The sequence below is a fragment of the Myotis davidii genome, unplaced genomic scaffold (genome assembly GCF_000327345.1).
Source record: "Myotis davidii unplaced genomic scaffold, ASM32734v1 scaffold221, whole genome shotgun sequence".
NCBI classification, from domain to species: domain Eukaryota; kingdom Metazoa; phylum Chordata; class Mammalia; order Chiroptera; family Vespertilionidae; genus Myotis; species Myotis davidii.
The window spans coordinates 5,312,526-5,333,505 of NW_006293349.1; positions in this window are offsets into that span (position 1 = coordinate 5,312,526).

The following is a 20,980-nucleotide window of genomic DNA, read 5'->3' on the forward strand; positions in this document are numbered from 1 at the left end:
CTTTCTCGGAGAGGTGACCTTGGTTAAAACACACAGCGCTAAGGGGAGCAAACATATGAAGAACAGTATGCTATATACGCCAGGTCCCTTGAAACATATGCTGTGCAGATGTTTCTTTCCTGCAGCGACTGTGTCAAGCAGCAAGGATGGACTGGCTTCTGGCAATGTCTAATTGCCATTTTAGGCCCAACCCCCCGGGTAGCAGGTCTAAGCCAGCAGGTGGTCATCCCCTGAGGGGCCCCAGACTGCGAGAGGGCACAGGCCGGGCTGAGGGGACCCCCTCGCCCCCCGAGTGCACAAATTTTTGTGTACCGGGCCTCTAGTATACATATGTCTAAGCAACCTTTTAACCATTCAACTGTTTGACTGGTAGCTATGACACACACTGACCACCAGGGGGCAGTCGCTCAACTCACAGGCATGGAATCGTGGAACAAACTGATGAATCTCAGAGGGAAAGGGGGAGGGTGAGAAGAGATTAATCAAAGATCTTATATGCATACTAGAGGCCTGGTGCATGAATTCATGCACTGGTGGGGTCCCTTGGCCTGGCGGCCTGTGGGGATAGGGCTGAAACTGGCAGTCTGACATCCCCCAAGGGGTCCCGGATTGTGAGAGGGCACAGGCCAGGCTGAGGGACCCCACCGGTGCACAAATCTGTGCACTGGGCCTCTAGTATTTAATAAGAAAGACAGTCAATTAAATAAAGTATCTAAAAGTAAAAATAAAGCTTAATCTTTCCTGAGAATATTGGGTTAGTTCAGTGGCCGGCAAACTGCGGCTTGTGAGCCACATGCGGCTCTTTGGCCCCTTGAGTGTGGCTCTTCCACAAAATACTGACTTCTGCGCATGGGCCACGAAGTTTTAATCGCACTGTACATGCGCGCCCACACACGGTATTTTGTCACTAAATACATTCAAACTCCAGCATATAGCTAATGAACATGTACTAACTGACTGAAGCAGATTTTTGAAATTAAATATTAAGAATTATCTTAAACATTTATAGTTTTAAGTGTTGCTAACCTCTATATTTCTGGAGCTTATTTCTCTTTTGGGAAAGATGTAAAATATATTAAACTCCTGGTTTAGTTTAAGTGATGAACATATTTATTATTGAAAAATCTCAAAGAGACAACAAAATCTGTTCCAGGATGTTTTGTGTTTACTGTAGGGGTGTTTTTGATTAAGATGGGTGGACAAATCAATTCAAAATATCTCAGCAGTGTAACATTTACTGGAAAGCCTTATCCTTTCTGTATATAATAACGGTTCCCCTACAATTTACAATATGTTTAAAGTAACAGTAAAGGAGACATCACCAGCAGAGTGAGAGTAATTGATATTGAGTGCAAAACGATTATTGAAGTCTTCAAGGGCATAGGATAGGAAGCCTTTCCTATTATAACCTCTTGCCTTTGTAACAAGCCACAAATGCACCAGACAGAATAAGCAAAAAAAAATCAATCTAATAATTCAAAATGAGTCAAATATTTTAACCACAGTTCTTATGGTTACATTAATTGATTTTTTTTTAAAATGGCAAAAATGCAAACATTAACCCCAAAGAACCTGAGGTCATTTCCAAATCAACCTGATAAATGATTTCAGGTTCATCAGCAATTAAATTTGCAAATTGGGTGTGTTGTGCTACAAAATTAAAAATGCTAATGCTGTCGCATTTCATCTATAGTTTTCACTCTTCACTTAAAGCCTATCTCTTTTTATTCTTCCCTTTCTTGAATAGTTCAGTGACTCCCATTATTCATAGATAGATATTTCAACTGGGGTTCAAAAACCTGTTGATTCATGGAACTATTTTCAGATTTCAGGGCTTATCAAAATTATTTATATTTACATTAAAAAAAAAATAGTACACCACCCTGACAAGTCACACACCTTCTAAGTACTGCCATATAATTTGCATGCCTAAATGCAAATTTATATTTAAAATCACATTGGCATCTGCCAACACCGGTTTGGCTCAGTGGATAGAGCATCGGCCTGCAGACTGAAAGGTCCCAGGTTCGATTCCGGTCAAGGGCATGTACCTTGGTTGCGGGGACATCCCCAGTAGGGGATGTGCAGGAGGCAGCTGATCGATGTTTCTCTCTCATCGATGTTCCTAACTCTCTATCTCTCTCCCTTCCTCTCTGTAAAAAATCAATAAAATATATTTTAAAAAAATAAAAATAAATAAAAAAATAAAATCACATTGGCATCAAGTAGCATTTCTTTTAATTGGCAAGGATGTTAGAAACACACACTGGGATATTTAAATACCTGAATGCCATATGTATATGGCTATACATAATAAGTTATTACATTAAACTGAAACATTGGTTTGACTGATATATGAGTAGGAGAAAGTGATAGTAAAACTGAGGCATATTAAAATAATGCAGAAATGTAGTCATTTCAATAGCCAAATACCTACATAATCTGTTGGATGTTTATAATTTAAAAAGATAGGTCACAGAGACACAATTCTTGTACTTGTCTGTTTGAAAGAGTTCACTAGTTTATCAACAAAACATCAATGAAAATTTTTCTACAAATGGCTCATTTAATGTATGCATTTTGTTATTACCCATTAAAACAATGGCTTTGTTGTTAATAACAATTTTGTCAGTGATGATCAGAATGTGTCTAATAATATACTAAACTGATAGCAATAAAAACATATATTTCTACTTTAAATTCAACATCTGTGGCTTAGTGTCAATACATAAACTTCAACTATAATATCTATATTGCTAAATTCTATTTAATGCGAAGTTTTATTTGCCTTTAATTTACGGTATGTTTAGTTGAGTTAGATGAGAACTGTATGCATATAATTTTTAAATATAAATTTGCATGCATATATTTATATAAAATTGTAATACAGTATTATGACAACATTGAGAAACCTATAAGAAATGCTATTTCACTCACTCAGTGACTTAAAAAAACAGACCTTTTTTGAAATGTATACTTATTATTGGTTGCCTACTTCTTTCGTGGTTGTTGTAATAATCTCAAAAAGAAAACCAGTAAATCCTGTTTCCATTCCCCATCCAAGAGCTTTTTTGGTTTGTTTGTTTTTGTCCTCAAGTACCTCATTTTTCATCTACCATTACATGTTTTAAAAGGTTCCTTTTTAAATCAAAATTACATTATGAAAATAATTGTCATACTTTTAGTTTCTATCTTGCTGGGACCTAATAGATCATTTTGAAAAATGACCTTTTGTTTAGTCAAACATATAAAATGTATTATTTACTTTGAAATCTAAGCTTCTGCTTCTGACCATAATGGAATAACTAGATTCTACTTATCTTTTTGTTTCTGGTCTTCTGGAAGCAATGAGAAAATGTGACAAATTGTCTGACAAGTGTTTTGAGACATGTGATAGCAGGCCGTACAGATTTGTGATAAATGGGAGGAGAGAAACGAGTAAGAGCCGGCAGATGCTGCTGATTCTGTGCCTAGAGACAACCTCAGCACTAAGATGCCTACAGAGAGGAGGCAGGTGGTCTCATCCAGTTGAGGAGACAGATTAGGTTGAGGGACCTTGATATGCCTGGAAATTAAGGAGTGAGAGCCTGTGTAGAGACTCGGTTCCCTGAAGCGATCTCAAGAATTATCTTTGCGGTTGGTTCTGTTGAGTAGTTGGCTGAGTATGAAACCAGTCATTGGGCAGAATTACATATCTGGGAAAAGAATGCCCAGGTACCTATACACCTAGGAAATAAGCTCTAGAAATCCCACCAGGAAGCTAACACTAGATGTTCAAATTCTGGCCATCAGAGAGAAGCCTCTAGGGCACTTAGTAAGGACACAAAAATGTTATACCTTCATATAAGGGATAAATTGGCCCCAGAGTGAAAGCATCATTAAATCCACCTTATAGAAGCTGAAAAACAAAATGTGAAAGGCTCAGCCTAATCCGTAAGTAATGTATGCCCCATGCAGAACAAAGCCCACTACTCTTTTTAAATATATTTTTATTGATTTCAGAGAGGAAGGGAGAGGGAGAGAGAGAGATAGAAACATCAGTGATGAGAGAGGATCATTGATTGGCTGTATCCTGTATGTACACTACTGGGGATCAAGCCCATAGCCCGGGCATGTGCCCTTGACCAGAATCAAAGCTGGGACCCTTCAGTCCACAGGCCGATGCTCTATCCACTGAGCCAAACCAGCTAGGGCATGCCCACTACTCTTTGAAGGACAATGATGAAATCCACCACACAAAATGATAAAATACACAACATCCCACATGTGATAATAAAACATTGCATATTTCAGTAACTGGGAACAAGTGAAAAATATCTGGGAGAAAAGTCAGTCAATTAAAAATGCTTAAAAGTGATAGAGGTAATAGAATGAGAAGACAAAGCTTCTACATATAGATTTAATATACATTTGCTTAAGGACTTACAGTAAAGCGTGTATAATGAGAATGAACATGTGTATTGATCATGTTTTCATTTTTGGTAAATTGAGGCATTTGATTTTGTAAAGAAACCTTTCTACCTGGGGAGAGACTGCCCTTCAAGGAGCTAGCCAATTCTGAGACAGAGAGAGTGCCCAGCCCCGAGTAAGTGTAGACACACGGACAACTCGTCTACCACTGTACATCCTGTATGGTGCCCTTACACCCAGGAGGTGCTATTCCTCTGCCTTACTCATTCCAGGGCCAGGGCCCAGGCAAAGGGAATCGCTCCTATAGCCTAAGCCCACTAAGCTATCCAAACTAGCTCATCTTAAGCTGCTTGCTCCTTCTGCCACCTTACCTTTCTTTTGAAAACCCCCCAAAGGCTGTTGCCTAAAATTATCAGTTACTCCTGCCTCTGCTTCCTGACCCAAACCTGGAGTCTCCCTGTGGCCCTGTGGGGGCAGCCTCTAGTTTCCAGGGAAACTGGGAGGAACTTTAAACTTTTTATTTGGTGTCACAGATCCTCTGTGTCATCACTAAGTCATTTTATAAATTACTAGAGGCCTGGTGTACAAAATCCATGCACGGGTAGGGTCCCTAGGCCTGGCCAGCCATCAGGCTGATCTGTGGGGTGACCGGCGGGGTCATGGGGGGTGGGGGCTGGCACTTGCTTTGGCTGGGAGCAGCTCCTGCGTTGAGCAGCTGCCCCGTGGTGGTCAGTGCGCGCCATAGCAACCAGTCGCTTCACCACTTGTTCTGCTGTTAGGTCAATTTGCATATTAGACTTTTCTTATATAGGATGACCTAGACGCAGAACAAAATGAAGTATGTAAACAATCAAAGTGAATGTAGTGGGCTGGGTGGTGACCCCAAAGACAGATGCAGAAAACAATAACCCAAAAACTTTACAGTTCTGTGCATGGAAAAATGTTGAATAAATGAAGAAAGCACAAAAATCATCTTTTCTTGTTTTATAACTTTTGAGGACAAGTTTTTGTGAATCTAATTATTTATATCTTCGGAGTGTAAGGGCTTAAATTGCAAACAAATACTATAAAAAATGCAATGTTATTAAACACTGCTTTAATTCTTTCTCTTTGTCTACGTGCTCTGGAGGGAAAAGGCTGTATTTTCCCCTTTACTATAATTAGGGGAACTCTCAAGTAAGGTTACTGATGATAATGCTTAGCACATTGAACACACACACACAGTCCCATCCTCAGAATTGTTTTTTGTTTTGTTTTTAACTATATGGACTTAGTATCCAGTGTTTATTGCTTAAAGTACATTCTATATATTGCACAAAATGAACTTTAGCTGGAGAGAAATGAACTAAAATAGCTGAAATTTATTTGCCAATGTTTTATTTTAAAAATTCTATTAACGTAATCTAACATGTTTTATTTAAAATACATTTCCACGTGATGACCAATATTTCCCCCTAACGGGCATACCTACCTAATTAAAACATGTGGAAACTTCCTCACTTCTCTCCATCAGAAAAATAAACCAATTAAATGGCAAACCAGTGAAATAGCACAACAACATGAAGTGTATGAACTAAATCCATGAGCAAGCAGAACTGCCAATGTTTTATGTTTTATTTTGTCCCATAAGCACATTGCAAGTATTAATTACTCCAAGTCTGCAAATTTAGACTAAAGTTTCCTGTCGTCATTTTTGAAGTGGCATAACCATTAGAACTCTCAGCAGTGGCTGAAGGCGGGCCTTTCTCTGCCTTTTCCTTGTGTCCTCCTGGATCAAGAAGATTCGATGCTGTTTTAGGGGTGGGACCTGCACAGTGATGAGCTCAGTGAGGAGGAAAACACTCTGATCTCTAACTAATGGGACAGGATGGTGTGCGGGCCGGATTGTTCTCCTCCCGCTGGTGCCTTCCGATGGTGAGACCTTCTTCTCACCCGTAGCGGCAGGTGTTGCCGTGCACAGGATTTCCTCGCGTGAGAATGCTACGTTGAGGTTCTGAACAGATCAGGTTGAACTTGTGAGAAATGGACCTACATTTCCTTGTATTCTCAGTCATTTGAGCTTGGATAAACTAGGCAAAAATTCGTCCAAGGTTGTTAACCATCTGCCCTTGACTATTACCTTGGGGACTGGGGTGCATTGTCCCCCAGTAATAACTGATTCTCCTTTGTGGCTTTTTTGCCTGATAGATCCTGAAAACATGAACTGTGAAAGGGCACTCACCGTAGGACCAGCTATTTCTGGATTACTGTATTAAAAGCTACCCTGGTCCCATTCCCAATATCAGGAAGTCGGAATAGCTAGAGGAACATGCAAACAGACTTTGGTGGCAAATCCTCACAAGAAAGAAAAAAGGTTTTGTTCTCATTGTAAAACATAGGCAGTGTTTAACCTCCAATAGCATGACTGCAGCTAGTGAAAATTTACAATTAAATTCATTGTGAGGACCAGGGAAAGCTTGTTTGGAACTGGAATTCGCAATTCACAGAACCCATATAAGTCAATCTAAACTCAGCACAAAGTAAGCAGGGAAATTGTATATGCTGCTTGGGCTTTGGGGGAGGTTCTACTAGGCAGGAGGCAATTGATTGCCATCCTATTTGCCTTGTCATTCTCTTGACCTCTTCACTTAACGTCAACAAACTCTTAATTTGTCTTCAGAATAATCTTTGTGTATGTCCCTGAAGCACTTTCCACTTCCAAATATACACAAATAATACACTCAAGTAATAAAAAAAACTTGCTGTGCACATGTAGCTTCTATTAATCACCATCATCAATCCCTCTAGATACCCCCAAAATATTTTAAATTCTCAGGGAATAAAATATGCACTATTCATGCTCACCCAGGTTTAAGGCCAAGTCCCTAATCCCTAATTGCAACAAGCCAGCCTCCTCCAACGACTTTATATCCAGAAAGCTTGGAACAGTCAATATATGAGGATATGCGTGACTTTCCACAATACCTCAGAGGGAATGTCTCCCTGGGCTTTTAGGTTGGACTGGAAACATATCTATTTGGATTGGCATCTTGATTGTAAATAAACAGAGAGCAAGATCATGTTTTTCTGTGGAGAACTCACTAAAACAGCTCGTTGGTAAACAAACAAAATAGGAGTTGACCTCTACAGTGGTTGTATCATTGCCTTGTGTTGAGATGAAATACAATTTCTAGATCTACAATTGACAAAGTATACCCTGAGGATATTCTGAGTCTAAGAATCCAACTTATTCAGAAGCAGAGGAAAAATACAGAAAAAAGGTAAATGGCTCTATAATTTTATAGTTAAGCAGAAAAATATTTCTCAGGTTTTCTGAAGGAAATTTCTGAATCTCAGGGGAATGTGGGATCAGTCTAAATCAGCGGTTCTCAACCTGTGGGTCGCGACCCCTTTGGGGGTCGAACGAACTTTTCACAGGGGTCGCCTAAGACCATCGGAAAACACATATATAACTACATATTGTCTTTGTGATTAATCACTATGCTTTCATTATGTTCAATTTGTAACAATGGAATTGGGGGTCACCACAACATGAGGAACTGTGTTAAAGGGTTGTGGCATTAGGAAGGTTGCAAACCACTGGTCTAAATATTTATTGATCTTGTCATCAAATAAAAATCATGGGGGGGGGGGATTTAAAAAGACAAAGATACCCAGAGTCAGCCAACAGTAATTGTTTATGTAGTTAGAGAAGGAAAGCCTTCAATTTGTGAAGTGCAATCTAGTTTTAACATCTCAGCTCATCCTAATTCAGTGATGGCAAACCTATGACATGTGTGTCAGAGGTGACACATGAACTCATTTTTTTGGTTGATTTTTCTTTGTTAAATGGCATTTAAATATATAAAATAAATATCAAAAATGTAAGTCTTTGTTTTACTATGGTTGCAAATATCAAAAAATTTCTATATGTGACACGGCACCAGAGTTAAGTTAGGGTTTTTCAAAATGCTGACACGCCGAACTCAAAAGGTTCGCCATCACTGTCCTAGTTGGAAAGGGTAGGATAAATGAATTGAAATCTTAAATCAGTACTTACCAACATTTAATGTGAATGTGAATACCTGGCATCTTGCTAAAATGTTTCTTTTGATTGAGAGCCTGAGATTCTGTATTTCTCATAAACTCTCAGAAGAGAGGGATGCTGCTGGTTCCCAAATAACATGCACTTTATAAAATAGTAAGTAGACAATATATTAAAAATACACATGGGAAAATATATTTACTCTTATTTATCTCACATTTACATTCTTCCAATAAAACATAAACTGCTCTTCCTTTAATTGAAATGAGCCATTGAAAATATGAAGGAATAGCCAACCAGCCCTCCCCAAACCCCACAGGATTGCTGCAGTCATTTTCAGAGTTACTGAAAAGAAAGAAAGAAAAAAAAGAGGTAAAAAGAAACACCTTGAGCTCCATCACTAAATATGACAGGAATACGGAGGGAACTGCAGGTCTTTTGATGGATTTTTGAGCAATGTGCCCACACAGATGTGGGAGAATGCAAAGGGAAGATCAGCAGCCGGTAACAGAGCCTGCCCACCCACTGATTCACACACCCAGTTGTTGAGAGAACACACATTCCCAGAGCACTGGCTGTTTAGTAAAATTAGGAGGTAAAATAGGGGATGCAATCAATATTTATTGAGTTTTTATTGAGCTCCAATTTGACAGAATTGCACTCTTGGTTCTCCTGATACTCCTAACAGTACAATATGCAGCCTTCGTCCATTTATTCCTTCTTACAACCCTTTCTTCAACAGATATTTAAAGAACCCCCGCATGTGTGAGTCACTGTCCTGGGTAATGGGTTGCTATTGTAGTGCTTAAGTTAGATATGCCGTCTGTGTTCCCTTAAGAAGTTTACATTTTTATTGGAGAAGAAAAGCAATAAGTAAGCAAATAAATTAATACAATGTAGTTGTTGATTCATATTTAGAAAAGAAGCAAGCTGAAAAAGAGTAATTGAAATAGGAGAGTGTTCCGTTGAGTCCCTCTGAGCATATAGCATTTAGACTAAGACTTGAGCCTTAGCCAGTTTGGCTCGGCAGATAGAACATTGGCCTGTGGACTAAAGGGTCCCAGGTTTGATTCTGGCCATGGGCACGTACCTCAGTTGCAGGCTTGATCCCAGCCCTGATCGGGGCACATGTGGGAGACAACCAATCCATGTGTTTTACTCATGTAGATGCTTCTCTCTGTGTGTCTCCTCCCCTCCCTTCCATTCTCTTAAAAAAATCAATGGAAAAACATCCTTGAGTGAGGATTAAAATAAATAAATAAGTAAACAAACAAACTTAATACTTGAAGCATTCTCCAACCATTCTATAAGACTCTTAATTAGATTAAGCTGCTTTCTCATCTGCATTTAAAACCACACATGTATTAGAAATACAAGCCATGTGCTTGTTTATTTATAGGTTACTCCATAACGATGTTTAGATCAAATGGGAAACAAACTTACCATTTTTACAGTAAAACTTCAGGTGAGAGTGAGACTAAAGACAACCAGCCGGAGTCTGTATTGCATACCTTGTCATATTACTTCTTAACTGATGGTCTCCTGCGATCCCCCTCCCACATTTATGATAGCCAGCATTGTAATCATATTAAAAGTCAACTAAGCTGCTCTATTTCTTGAATCTGGTCCTGAATCTCAGATTGTTGAACTCCTTTCTGTAAATATTGGATTCCTAGAGACATATTTGGCTCCTAGCAGACTTGTACCTAAGTGTCACTAAGAGACTGCCATATCCCTTCGCCCGTCCCATACACACATACCACAAATCTGCTGTACATGGTTGGGGAGTAGGAGAAAGGAAGAAACCTCTTAGGTTGTGAATTTTCACCATAATAGACAAGGTGTCAGTTCTTCCCCTACTGAAATCCAAGGGAACAGGACTCCAAGTATGTGTAACAGTCTGAGGTATTTCACATTTCATTTTCTAGTTGGACGGTTTCTAGAAAGCAAAATCATTGATCTGTCTGCTTGCCTGAAGAAAAGAGAACTGAGAGAGATGGAGAGAAAAGAGATGGGGTGATAGATAAAGAATCTCAACTCCCGCAGTTCAGAGCAATAAGGGTGAGTGAGGTTCCCAAGGATTAAATGGACCAAACGTTAGATAGCTACATTTGCATACTCTCGCCATTCCAAAATAGGCCTTCAGTAGCAAGAGGCCCCGGGGATGTAACTGAAGAAGTATTACTGAATGAAGGATTGAATGAAGGATGTGGGACTAGTACTGTACTTTTTAAAAACTAAGTCATAGTACAATGACAGCATTTTGAAGAATCTGTATGAGACACCCTTGAGAGAGATAACTTTTTGTTTATCCACAGACATGGATAAACAGGTGATATCTGATCAGCAGCAACTATTGATAGAGAAACAATTTTTTTGGTTTTAATCCTCACCTGAGGATATTTTTCCATTGATTTTTAGAAAGTGGAAGAGAGAGAGGGAAAGCCAGAGAGAAATAGCAATATAAGAGAAACGTATCAATTGGTTGCCTTCTCCATGCGCCCTGACCAGGGATCTGGCCTGGGAGGAGCCTACAACCAAGGTACGTGCCCTTGATCAGAATGGAACTGGGGACCATTCAGTCAACATGCCGATGCTCTATCCACTGAGTCAAACCAGCCAGGGCAATAAGGAAACTATTAAAGCACCAACTAAACCAGAGGTGCCTGTCCTCTGTCCACTTCCTTCCCAAAGTAACCAGAGACTCTGAACCAGTGGAAGGGAGAGGGCACTTGCCTGCAGTCTCACCAGCCCTCCTTCCCATCTCTTGACAGTAGCGTAGGGTGAGGCACGGGAGGAGGACCGAAGTCCTACCATATCCCGTTTCATTTCATGAGAAAAAGCTTGTCTACAAGGGAATTTAACATCCCTCAGACCCAGCAGAGCAGCCATTCTGGATCCAAGTACGGCAGGACCAGGTGGGAGCCATTCTGAGTTTCACATTCTCAGTACAAGGGAAAGCCCTTTCTGGGCAGATGAGAAATTAACAGTTTATATGTTAAAAGGGATATTGAAGGAATAATCAATCGCCTGTAGTCATAGCATAGTTAAAGAGTATAGCTTGAAATAACTTAGAGTTTATAGCAAAAGTTACAGCCCAGCTGGTGTGGCTTAGTGGTTGAGCGTCGACCTATGAACCAGGATGTCATGGTTGGATTCCTGGGCAGGACATATGCCCAGTTGCAGGCTCAATCCCCAGTGGGGGGTGTGCTGGTGGCAGCCAATCAATGATTCTCTCTCATCATTGATGTTTCTCTCTCTCCCTCGCTTTTCCTCTCTGAAATCAATAAAAAACAAACAAACAAACAAACAAAACCTACAAACTTGTCAGAAATGTAAAGAAAGACTTAAATAAGAAAGTGATAGCCTGACTTCTAATTTTCCATATAACTCTACTAGTTGCTTTCTTTTTCTAAAATGTCATTTATCACACGAGTGTACCATTTCTAGTGTCAGAGGCACATCCTGCCTTGCCAAAAACCAGCTCAGTACGATTTTTCAGAGCAATAAAATAAAATTAAGGTTGACCCCTAAATGAGGAAAAATGCTAAAAGAAAATATTATTTTGGTCACTGTGACCTCTTTTACTTATTGGTAAATTTTAAATTGGAAGGAAGAAAAATAAATAAAAACGGTCAAAGCCAAAGTAAATATTTTACTCAGACCTTCAAATGTAAGCATTTTTTTCCAAATTCTCTGTGCAGATAGAACATAATTACTATGTTGGAATTGCTACACAGAAGCTCTTTATAAAGAAATACTAATCTTTGTTTAACGACAACAAAAGCAAACAAATTAAATATATTGAGCAGAAAGCATATATGGATATATAACAGTAATATATTTTTATAGTGTAGAAGACTGGAGTATTTTGTACCTGTCTAATGTTTAATGATCAAACTATATTGTAACAGCATCAAAAGTATCTCCAGTAATTAATTTATTCACTCAGTTAAGGAATATTTTAATCACTTCCCTGGTTTCATGCATTTGCTGTACTAGTGTGGTGAAGAAAACACATGAACTCCTTTCCCTTGTGACACTTACATTTACTGAAGATAAACATTGACCAAGTCAATAAGTGATTTAAATGATATTATCAATGTCTAATCAGTGACTACTGCTCTCTATTCTCACTTACCTTAACAGAAAACTCCTCAAAATAGTTACATATATTCCCTTCCTACTCTTTCTCAAATTCAATTATTTTCCTTAACTCATGGCAGACAGGATTCATTCACACCCTGCTTCCCCAGAAACTGTTTCAATTTCACTCATCGCCTCTTCTAGTATCTCACCCCTGCAAAGCTGTTTCTGAGGGTTAACTTTGTGAGGGTAGTTGTTTTAAGTTATGGATTAGTTATAGCTATTATACGGATTTAATTACTGCCCTTCTCAATTTTTTCTTGTTATTTTTACTTTAGTTGTTTACAGATATTGTTTATATGAAAATAACAAAGGTGTATGGGGAGGGGAGGGAGAGGGAATTATCAGTAGGGAAATAAGTTGGCCAAAGCATGAAGGAGTGTGCACATAACAATTCATGGCCAGATGAACCTTTGGGAATAAGCCCAAGACAAATTACTCAATGGACTATCAGGTGCTGTAAATGGGGGTAGTTACCAGGGACATATGGTTGACTGATGGTTATATGTGTATTTAGGTAGTGCATATATACGCTGAAGTTTACAAGAATGTTTAAAAATTCTTACTCTGGAAACCTCTTGCATAGAGTACTCACTTGTTAACTCTCAACACCCTTCGTGGAAACCAATAACACTTCCTTTTGCTCACATAGCCCATCTTTTACATCCTAGCTAGAGGCCCAGTGCCCAAAATTCGTGCACTTGGGGGAGAGGGGTCCCTCAGCCCAGTCTGTGCCCTCTTGCAGTCCAGAAGCCCTTGGGGGATGTCCGACTGCTGGCTTAGGCCCACACCCGTCAGGTCTAAGCTGTCAGTCAGACATCCTTAGTGCTGCCGCGGTGGTGGGAGAGGATCCCCTGGCCCAGCTTCTGGCTGAGCAGCACTCCCCCTGTGGGAGCACACTGACCACCAGGGGGCAGCTCCTGCATTGACTGTCTGCCCCCTGGTGGTGAGTGCACATTATAGTGACTGTTGGTTCTGCTGTTCAGTCGATTTGCATTTTAGCCTTTTATTATATAGGATTATAGTGTCCATAATTGACAATAGGTATTATAGTCTGTCCATGTTTTTAAATTCTACACCAATTTATGAGCTTCATAGATCCGGAAACTGTTCATTTGTAGTTAGATTTCTTAGTGAAAATGTCTTTATATACCTACACAGGCAAATATTAGCTTAACCAAAGTCCAGTGTTTAATTTTTGAATCCCAAGAGTTAAAAATTTTCACAGTAAAATTTTCACTAATGTATGCTGAATGAAACAGAAGGAGTCAGATATTATAACTAATAAAAATAAAATTATGTGATATGTCATTAATTCATAGAGAAAAGTAATAAAGAAGGCAACGACTAATGGAACCATATAAACATGCGTCCATTGGAAGAACCTCCACTCACCCTAAGGTGCAAAACATAGAGCATCAAAAATGAACTGATCAAAAGAATTGATCAAAATGTATTTACCTAAGAAGAAATCCATGAATTCATATCAATATTCATATCTTGTGTGTACAAGAGAAATTTTTTTTAAAAAAAAACCCAGTCAGACAAAATCAGTGAACACCACTTTAAGTACAATAACTACATAAACTAATATCTTCAATTAAATGGAAAGGTTGAAGCATGAATCTTGCCTTTCCAGTATAAACCACACCATACAGCTTAAACACCACCTAGTTGATGAGTAAAGACCTTCCTTTATAAACACATTCTAACATATAAATACAAAAGGCATAATTAAATTAGAATTAAATTAGAAAATCAACACTTTACAACCCTTGATAAAATAATAGCTTTGGTCATGCCTACCAATGTCTGAAGTTATTAGATGAAAACTGAATGGAAAACTTTGCAGTGGATAAAAATGGGTGTCACCTTTTCAACTCACTGATCAACTTTAACCAAAAGTTGGACAAGATGTTGTAGGTCCCTGATAAGTATACCGTATGAAGTGTATGGCATGAGTTGCTCTTGCCCAGTGGATCCCAAATCTGAAAGGCCTTTGGAACAAATGCCCAGAGTTTGAGATGGATACTGAAGTATATACCAGTAAAATGACATCAAGCTTGACACTGGATTTGCTACAAAACAATTCAGTGGTAGGGGAGGAAAGAGAAACAGAGATGGGGGTACAGGGGGGAGAAAGGGGAGAGAAGCAAGATGCAGCAACTGTCCTTGAATTTAGGTGATGGGCTTTTGGAGTTATTTCACTAATCTCCCTAATTTATAGTATGTTTGAAATACTTCATAATTTAAAAAATAATATTTAATGAGAATTCTGCGATTAAAGGAAGTGATTGTGTGTTGCAGAGTATGGGTGGGATATGAAATTTTCTTTTCTATATAATGCATGTGAAATTTCAGTAGAGTATTAAGAAATGTAAAGTGAAAAGATTGAAAAAAGTTTAGCTGAAATTTGTCAGTGAATTTCAATTTTTGCAAAGAAAGAAAAAAAGAAGGGCCCAGCCAGCATGGCTCAGTGGTTGAGCATCGACCTATGAACCAGGAGGTCATTGTTTGATTCCCAGTCAGGGCACAAGGCTGGGCTGCAGGCTTGATCCCCACTGGGGAGCGTGTAGGAGGCAGCCAATCAATGATTCTCTCTCATCATATGTTTCTATCTCTATCTCTCCCTTCCTCTCTGAGATCAATAAAAATGTATTTAAAAAAAAAACAAAGAAGAGAAGAGAATAATTAAAGTCTCCTGGGTGGAAATCACTATGTTAGTTCCTGAATTTATAAAAATTTAAAAGTTCCCCTTGGATGTTAGGGATAGAGATTTGGAAGACTTCATCATAGGAATCATAGTTAAGCATTTTCTAGTAGTTGATTTTCTCTTCTTTGCTGACTTTACAATAAGTATCTGAATAAGTGATTTTTCCAGAGTTTATTCAAAATATTGAAACTATTTTCCACATTCCCCCCTGATGCCACTTTACATAATAATTCACTTTATAAAGAATTCCTTGATAATAGATTTTCCTTTTGATCCAATGGTCAAAGAATACTGAGGTAATATTTTAATGATAATGAATCCATATCTTACATCACTTAAATATGCAGATATAAAATGAGCTCATAGTTTTCTGAAACAGACTTCAAAAACTTATCAAACAGAATAAAAGGAAATTATATAAAAGCCTAAAGTAATAACGAATGACCAAAGTCGTTCGTGTACTTTATGGAATGCATTTCATTGTATTTATAGAAATCTGTCACTTAGGTATCTAATCAAACTGACATTTATTTTCTTCAGGATCTGCATGGATAGCAAAACAGACCCAGCCATTGCATCAGCATTATAATAGAGCCTGAAATTAGACTTCTGAGTGACAGTTCATAAAGGATAAGCCCAGATTGCAGTGCAAGGAGGCAACTAGCAAATTGTATTGCGGTCAAGTTGTAAGTGCTAAAATGATCTCAGAGGAAATATAATGGAGAAACGGAAAGCAAGCATGATTTCCATAGCTATTTAGTTTCTTCAATGCATTTAAAATGGAACTATTCAAAATATAGGCAAACCAATGTGCATTAATTGCCGACAATAAAGACTCAAGTGACAGTCATTTTAAAGCACTAATCTATACCTCTGTTTAAAATAGTCTGTAACTTTTAAAAGCCTTTAAATGGATTGGATTTTATACCATGTAATATAACACAATTAAAATAAATTAAATTAAAAAAACACACAAAAGAAAAATAAAATCCATTATTGTCATGGTTGCAAATTCATATAGAGGTGTAAAATATTATATGACAATATGTAAGAGATAATAGAAACGTTTACTCACTAAGTGGTTGTATTTTAAAATTTGTGTGTTTTAAGCCATTGAAAATGTTAGCCATAATTATACCAACTACATAGTGAGTTTTCCTGCCACAAAATGCAGTGCATTTGAATTATATATGTTCTCTAGGGTTATATATTTTTTTATTCACCCTGGAAAGATTTTTCCCAATTCTGTAGTAGAAAAACCGAAATCAAGAATATTGTTACAAGATAATAAAAAATCTTAGTGAGTTGTTGAAGAGCATTGTATATTATATATAAGCTATTATATAACATACTAGAGGCCTGGTGCATGAATTCATTCATGGGTGGGGTCCAGACAGCCCACCCCAATTGGGCCTGGCCTGGGGTGGGCGGGGGGAGAAGAAGGGAGAGGAGCTGTGGGCAGTTGGCTGGCGGGCCCCACTCCCTGGTCAAACTCCTGGCTGAAGGGACAATTTGCATATTAGCCTTTTATTATATAGGATATCATATATCATATATTACATATAGATACCATGATCCATCTGCCACATCATACATTTTTACCAAATTCAAGAAATAAAGCATAGAGCTTAAGATCAGACAGAGCCATATTTGTGTCTACGGATCTCTGTCTGTATGTGTGTGTTAAAAAGTCTGTCGGGGCCATTATGATAGTACAGACAGTTACTTTTTTCCAGAACGTGCATACACCTACTTTATATCCCCAATTTATTTGGTCAAAAATACAGTTCCTGGTGGATCCTTGGTGGCTCCATGAGGCGAAAGCAGCTGCAGCATCACTGCACAGTTCTTGGTCTTGCCCCATGGTTCTCTGACCATTAACGAGTCATTTTGGATTTAAGACATAAATCTCTGACACCTGAAAGGCAATCCAATATTCAGTCCTTACAGTAGTCTGGCTTAAGTTTGCTTCTGAAACAATGGGATTCCTATTCCTATATGGTGGTCCACCATGCCACTGTGACAGTTCACGAGAATTCTTATCATTAATAATAATAATATATAAACCTATGTTTTCTCTGGCATACATTTGAATTATAGGAGTATATTTATGGTCTGGGTCCTAATTGAAAAATTTCAGGAAACCTAATTTCCCTCAAAACTCAGTGGAATTTAGGAAATGCCCAATGACTTGCAAGAAGTAGTTCAAAGGTTTATTACTTCTGCAAATCACACCGGCCTCCCAGATTCCACCTTCTCACCACGGTGTCCTCATAAGTACCGTAAAGCATCTCCGAAGACCATTCGCGTTGAATGCTAAACCGAGCCAGTAGACTGCAGTGAGAATTCACGCATGAAGCTTGTAGACACAGCTGCCTGGCGCTGGCATCCCAGCGAGGGCAAGGACATGCAGACACACAGGATGGGTCCGTGTGTAGAGGTGGAGGACGCTAAAAGGAGGGCCTCTTGGACAAAGCTGGGCTTCCCATGTCCTAACGGAGTACAGGGGCATTGGCCCCTTGAGTGAAGTCCAGTGGAGGCAAGACCAGCTGCCACGGGGCCCCCTGCAGGGTCTCAGGGGTGCTCTTTGCATTGGGAGGGCAGTCAGGACCTGTGTCCAACTTACACCTGAGAAAGTGACAGCAGCTGAGGGCTAACAGAGGGTTAAAAGGAGAAAGAGAAGGATTCTATTTTTAAAAAGTTAGCTAGCCCCCCACCATTAGGGGGAGCAAGGACTATGAGCTGTGTGCCTGTGGGAGGAGGGAGTATCCTAAATATTGCTCAAGAACACAGACTGGGAGGAAAATGAGAGCTGAATACTGAGGGGCAGGTGGAGCCCAACATAATAATATATAGATTTTTTGTTACATTCCATGTGACATGGCTTTCTGACACACCAGTTAAATGCCTTATATCAATTCCAATCATAGCATGGTTTTCTTTCTTTCCTGCTTTTAAAAAAATCCACCTGACATAGCTTAATGTTTTTCTACAGCCATTTTTTTTATATTTAGTATTTCAAATCGTGGCATAATAATCTAGATGATTGCTGTCCTGTGTTTGGAAATTTAGGTTGATTTCTACTGTTTTGATTTTGGTGCTTTTAATTCATGTTTCTTTTTTAGCTGCTATATATAATCCTAAAATTAACATATTTGTGCATATATTCCCTACCTTTGAGTCGTTTGTTCCCAAAATTTATAACACGTTTTAAATAAGTGCCAATTTATATGACTTAGTACTTTAAAACATATACCTTGCTTATGGTGCAAAGAATATTTTCTCCTTAAATAAATGTAATGTGAGTGCTTCTTGGTGGCACATATCTTGTAGCAATTCCCTTTGATGCTAAATGCAATTACTTCTTTTTCCATTAACGCTTTATATGCAGACATAATTGTTGCTCTCACAGTTCGGCATCACATGCCTCCAGACAACCCAAAATGCTTCACTTTCAAGTCACATTTTAAATGCAGAATATATTGGGCATATTTCAGATGCCATCGAGACTTGAAAAATGTAGAAAGCCTATTAATTCAAAAAATCTATATGTGGTTTTCAAACAGAACAAATGGTGTCATACTTTTCTTTTCGGCCTTATGTTTCATTTCATTTGTATCTTCAATATTATCTATAAGTTATGGAAAATTTATATACACAGAAATATACTTACATTTTATGAATTATTATATTATGTGGGGAGCATGCAATTATTATTAAAATTCATTTTTATCTAATTTTGGTCATACTTTACCAGTTGGATTTTTATTCCCAAAAGGGACTATGTTTGGGAAGAATAAAAAAAAATATGGCAGTGTATATTGGAATTCTTACCATCAGCACCACTTTTTATACAGATACATTCTTATTAAGCAGCAATCAACCAGCCAAAGCCCCAGACTGACGAACTATTCCCTCAGTATTTTTGTTTTTGTAATGCTCTGTAACAGATGGAATTTTATGTCATGTTACATTAGTATACTGTTAAATTTTAATTTCAATTAATAATCATTGCACTTTTCTTTTATACACACAAGGGATATTTTAAGCATTTACTTCCTTTCTAATTAGTTTTTATTGCTAAATTCATTCTGAACCAGGAAGTCATTAAATTCTCCAACAATCACTGCTAAATTTACTAATGCTCCAATAAAGTTAATTAGACCTTTAAACAAATTATTATAAAATTTTTATTTTGATCAACATAATATTGAATTGAAGATATAATTATAAATCTGTATCTAGAGATAGATGGTAGATAGATAATTAGATAGATAGATGACACCCAATATTCCTCTAAACAAAATCTCTATTATATTGTCTGACATGACTAGCATATTCCATAGACTTCATGGGAAATTTATTTGCTACTATTCCCATTGGTTGTGTGTACTGAGAAACCTCTCAATATTCCCTGAAAATATAATATTTTCATACTTTTGAGACTTTGCTCTCCAGTGGGAAAGTATTATATTTTTTTTTCTTTAGCAAATTCCTAACAACTCTTCAAAACCCAGTTATAATATTCTTTAGATATGAAAGTTTCACATAAAAACAAAACTATTGTATTAGATATTTGATTATGTAAATTTCTTAAGATGCTAAAATTCATCAGTAGGAAGTGATATATAGATAGAATAAATACAAATCAGGTTAGTTTAAAATTTAAACTTATATAACAGTTTAAATAAAATAAATAACATTCATGTCAAATAAATTAATCACTTCAACTATGCTAATAAAATTTTCATATGTAGTGCCTTCAGTCATTTTTTTCCAAAATACATGTCCACTGTTGAAAACCAATAAAAATATTGAGAAACATTGTTGTTGTTTTTCAAAACTTAGTTTCTTAGCCCATAAGTTGAAATGTGACCCAATATCCCAAGAATATGCACTTGACATTACCTTTCCTAATAATTAGGATCCCAGCCATATTTAGAAACAAGTTTTCCCAGACATTTTTAATGAATATATATGTTCATTAAGGTAATCAGCTTATACATGAACTAGAGGCCTGGTGCACAAATTCGTGCACCAGTGGGGTCCCTTGGCCTGGCCTGTGGGATTGGGCCAAAACTGGCTCTCCGACATCCCCTCAGGGATATTGCCAGAGGGTGCAGGCCAGACCAAGGGTCCCCACTGGTGCATGATCAGGGCTGGGGAGGGACTCAGGAGGTTGGCCAGCTGGGGAGGGACCGTGAGAGGGGTCCAGGGCATGTCTGGCCCATCTCGCTCAGTCCCGATCAGGCCCCAGCAGCAAGCTTACCTACCGGTTGGAGCATCTTTGCCCTGGCGGTCAGTGCACATCATAGTGAGTGGTTGAGAGGCCTTAGCATATCATTAGCATATTATGCTTTGATTGGTCTAACGGAAAAATGGATGAACGAACACTTAGCATATTAGGCTTTTATTATATAGTATTTCCAAAGAAGTACTTTTATATTGTTTGGATTACTTGAAGATATTTCATTATCTTAATTTTTCTTAACTTGCTCCAAATTATTATATATTTTCTTTTTTCTATTATTTAACTATTCATTAAACATTTACAGTTCTAGGGCCTTAAGATACCCAAAACGGGAAAAACACAATTGCCTCTAAAATTGCATATTCTCAAAGATGTGTTAGAAAGCAAAAACAATCAGAATAATATTTCAAATTCTTCGTGATGAGTCAAATCATTT